This window comes from Schistocerca americana, chromosome 4, assembly GCF_021461395.2.
Source record: "Schistocerca americana isolate TAMUIC-IGC-003095 chromosome 4, iqSchAmer2.1, whole genome shotgun sequence".
NCBI classification, from domain to species: Eukaryota; Metazoa; Arthropoda; class Insecta; order Orthoptera; family Acrididae; genus Schistocerca; species Schistocerca americana.
This window is the reverse complement of record NC_060122.1, coordinates 729,486,822-729,491,792: the sequence shown is the minus strand read 5'-3', so window position 1 is coordinate 729,491,792 and position 4,971 is coordinate 729,486,822.

Here is a 4,971-nt window from a genome sequence, read left to right as displayed (position 1 = left end):
CGTCGCCCTTGCATAAACCATCCACATACTCCTTCCACCTTTCTGCTTTCGCTTCTTTCCTTAGAACTGGTTTTACATATGTGCTCTTGATTTTCGCCAAAGGTCTCTGTAATTTTTTTATAGTCTGTATCTGTCTTACTCCTATAGATATATGCCTCTACGTGCTTACATGTGTCCACTAGATATCCTTGCTTAGTCATTTTGTATTTCCGGTCGATCTCATTTTTTAGACATTTGTACTCCTTTTCGCCTGATTCATTTACTCATTTTTATATTACCTCCTTTCATCAAATAAATTCAATATGTCTTCTGTTACCCAAGGATTTCTACTATCCCTTCTACTTGATCCTCTCCTGCCTTCACTATTTTATCCCTCAAAGCTACCCATTCTTCTTCTACTGTTTTTCTTTCCCCTGTATTTGTCAATCGTTCCCTAATGCTCACTCTGAAACCCTCTACAGCCTCTGGTTCTTTCATTTTATCCAGGTCCCATCTTCTTATATTTCTACCTTTTTGCAGGATCTTCAGTTTTAGTCTACAGTTCATAACCAATAAATGGTGGTCACAGTCCACATCTGCCCTTGGAAATGCCATACAGTTTAAAACCTGGTTCCTAAATCTCTGTCTTACCATTACATAATCTATCTGAAACCTTCCAGTGTCTTGCATGCCCTCGGGAAAAATTCGACTGTAGTTTCCACTTGCTCTCAACCGTTCGCAGTAACAGCACAACAAGGCCGTTTTGGCTAATGTTACATGGGCAGATCAGTCAGTCATCCAGTCTGTTGCCCCTGCAACTCCTGGAAAGGCTGTTGCCCCTCTTTAGGAACTACTCGTTTGTCTGGCCTCTCAACAGGTACCCCTCCGTTGAGGTTGCACCTACGGTACGGCTATATGTATCGTTGAGGCACGCAAGCCTCCCCACCAACGGCAAGAACACAGCCACAGGAAATATTTTTGTTCGTTCTTCATTACTACATGGTAATTCTGTTAGTAAAAGTGCGAATGCCCTTTCGGATCATGATACACAAATGTTAACACTAAAAGGCTTTCGTACTGAAGCAAATGTTATATATAATAACAAACTATGTAGGAAAGTTAATCCAACGGCAATAGTCTTTTAAATCTTGTTAATTAACAACAGTGGCAGGACGTGTATAGTGTCGATAACATAGACGACAAATATAATGCTTTCCTTAACACATTTCACATGCTTCTTGCGAATCGTTTTCCATTAGAACGTTCTAAACAGGGTACTAGTGGGTGGCTGACTAGTGAGATAAGAATTTCATGTAGAACAAAGTGAGAGTAATATCAAAATGTTAGAAGAACTCATAATCAAGCTACAGTAACCCATTCCAAACAGTATTGTAAGGTACTTAAAAATGTTGTTAGGAAGGTAAAGACTATATGGTACGCAAATAGGACAGCTAATTCACAGGATAAAATTTTATCGAAACGGTCAGTTGCGAAGGAAGTGTCTGGTCAACAGCACAAGGTTGGCGATATAAAGTTTGTTCGTAGTAAAAGTATTTCTGTTACTTCTAAGTCAGGTATATTCACAGTATTCAAAAATCAGTTTCTGAGCATTGCTGGTGAATTAAATAGAAACTTAGTTTCGACAGGAAATCATATAACTCTCTTGTAAAATACCTCCCAGAAATTGACATCTGAAATACTCCTCTGTGATACTGACAAGCGGAAGACTGAGTCAATAATTAAATTCCTGAACACTAAGGACTCTCGTGGATATGATGGAGTGCCCAGCAGAATATTAAAATACTATCTTGCACATGTTAGCCCAGTACTTAATTTGTTATTTTTCCTTTAAGAATAGTCAGCGTCCTGAAAGATACTCAGTAGTAAAGCCGCTTTATAACAAGGGAGAAAGAGATAATGTAGACAGTTTTAGACCTATTTCTATGACATCTCTGTTTGCTTAAGTTATTGAAAATGCTGTGTATAAAAGGATAATTGATCATTTTATGTCACATAATTTGCTATCAAATGTATAGTTCGGCTTTAGAAGTAGTTTAACAACTGAAAATGATACGTTCTCTTTTCTCTGTGAGGCATTGGATGGATTTAACAAGTGGTTTCTAACGCTAGGCACATTTTTTTTATTTAACTAAACTGTTTGATTGTGTTGATCGCTAAACATTTCTCCAGAAGTTGGACCATTATGGAATACGGGGAGCAGCTCACAATTGGTTCACCTCTTACTTTAACAACAGATAACGAAAGGACATTATTCACAGTGCTGAGAATGGCTGTGATGTGGGGTCTGAGTGGGGCACAGTCAAATGGGGGAAGGGTGGGGGGGAGAGGGTGGGATGACCCAGTGACCTGTGTTGGAGCCATTCCTGTTCCTTCTTCGTATAAGTGACATGCCTTGTAGTGTCACAGGTGATTCTAAAATATTTCTGTTTGCTGATGACACTAGCTTGGTATTAAATGATGTTGCATGCAACACTGACTCTGTTTCAAATACTGCAGTTCATGGCGTAGGTTCATGGCTTGTAGAAAATGAAATAACGCCAAATCACAGTAAGACTCAATTTTTACAGATTCTAACACACAATTCAACAAAAGCCCACCTTTTAATTTCACAAAATAGGCATATGATTAGTGAAAATGAACAGTTCAAATTTCTGGGTGTTCAGATGGATTGTAAACTGTTGTGGAAAGTCCACGTTCAGGATCTTGTTCAAAGACTTAATGCTGCCATTTTTGCTTTTTGAACGGTATCTGAAGTAAGTGATCGTACGACGTGAAAATTAGTTCATTTCGCTTATTTTCATTAGCGTATGTCGTATTGTATTATATTTTGGTTTAACTCTTCCCATTCTATAAGGATATTTTTGGCTCAGAAACAGGCGATTCGGACAATAAGTGGTATAAATTCGCGAACCTCTTGACCCCCGTTCACTAGTATGGGCATTCTGACATTGGCCTCTCAATATATATAATCTGTACCGTCGTTTCTTGTTAACGGTATCGGCTTATTTCCAAGAATTAGCAGTTTTCACTTTGTTAATACTAGCCAGAAATCCAATCTGCGTTTGGATCGCACGTCATTGACTCATGTGCAGAAAGGTGTGCAGTATACTGCTGCATCCATTTTCAATAAGCTACCACCAGAATTCAAAAATCTTAGCAGTAATCCACGCGCTTTCAAATCGAGGCTGAAGAGTTTCCTCATAGGTCACTCCTTCTGCTTTGTCGAGGAGTTTCTCGAAGAATTAAGCTCATACCTATGTTATATAGTTTATTGCGTTACCTTAAAGTTATGGTTTGATTTATTTTGGGTCATAAACATTTTATTCTATCTGTTATTACCTTCATGTTCAAAATTTCATGTACTGACACATTCCATGACCTTGGAGATTTGCTCTTCAGTTTGGTCCTTCGGAGCTAGATATGTAAAATAAACAAATGAAAGGAGTACGTGGAAAAGACTGACAAGGAGAAGGGACAGGACGATAGAACAACTGTTAAGACGTCAGGGAATGATTTTCAAGTTACTAGAGGGTTCTGTACAGGGAAGAACTGTAGAGGAAGACAGAGACTGGAATACATTCAGCAAATAATTGAGGACACATGTTGCAAGTGCTACTCTGAGATGAAGAGTTTAGCACAGGAGAGGAATTCGCGGCTGGTCGTGATCAAACCAGTCGGAAGGCTGATGACTCAAAAAGAAAAACAAAAACAAAAGAAAACGTGCTACACTATCATATTGCTGTGCACTTATTCTAAATCTGTCTATAAATGGTTTTTTTACTTATTTACTTTTTTTTCTGCGGATGTTCTTCCATGTATATAATTATGTTTGGTACCCATTTACCCACTCCTGGACTACGATTTTCCTTTACTGCGTTTCACTGGAGGCAGGATTTGTGACTCCCTGTGCGACAAGTATGATGAACTATTTGGCTTGATACGTGCTTTAGTATCACATTCACCTGTTAACCATCTATCTCATCTGGAGAAACGCTAATATTTCATCTGTCACTTCCTTCTCACTCTGTGAAATTCCTTTGGTCTTTCAGCAACTGTTGTTGTAGATATAATACAACGTTTGCCTTGTTTATCGTTGTCATTGCTCTGCTTTGTTTAAACACCACAAGCATTGTAGCACTGTTGTGAGTTATTCGTCGACTAAGCAGTTCAACCACGCTCTGTACCCTCATGCGATGGACACCTCCAGTCCCGCCCCCTGTCACCACTTGCGCCCAATATTGTGGTCACATGGTGGACAGTATGTGGGGAGTTGAACGCCGTAAACGTTATTGGCCTTTTGTGACGCTGCACTCAATGGGTTCCTTGTTAGACTTCCAGAAGCAATTAATTTTAGTTCCAAAGAAGGCATGTGTTAACGAGTGAGTACTACAGTACCATCAGTTTAATAAACTCTGACTGCAAAACACTGATACGATTTATTTACAGAAGAATGGAACAACTGGTAGAAGCCGCCCTAAGGGAAGAGCAGTTCGTGTTCCGGAGAAATGTAGGAACACGCGAGGCATTACTGAACCTCCGATTCGTCGTAGATGATAGATTGAAGAATGGCAAACGGACGTTTATAGCATTATTAGATTTAGAGAAAGCTTTTAATAATGTTGACTGGAGTAGCGAGAAGTTAATTACAACTTATATAGAAACCAGACTGCAGTTACTAGTGCCGAATGTCATGAAAGATAGGGGAAAGTGAAACAAAGTTGCAAACAGTCCGCAATGTTATTCTGTCTGTACATTCAGGAAGCAGTAAAGAAAACAAAAGAGAAATTTGGAAAGGAAATTGGTTTGCCATTGCCTTTGTAATTTTGTTAGAGACAGTAAGCGACTCGGAAGAGCAGTTGAATGGGATTCATATGACTTTCATAATAAATTAGAAAATGAACACCAACAAAAGTGAAACAAGGGTAATGGAATATACCAGAGTTAAATTAGGCGGTGATGAGGAAATTCGAT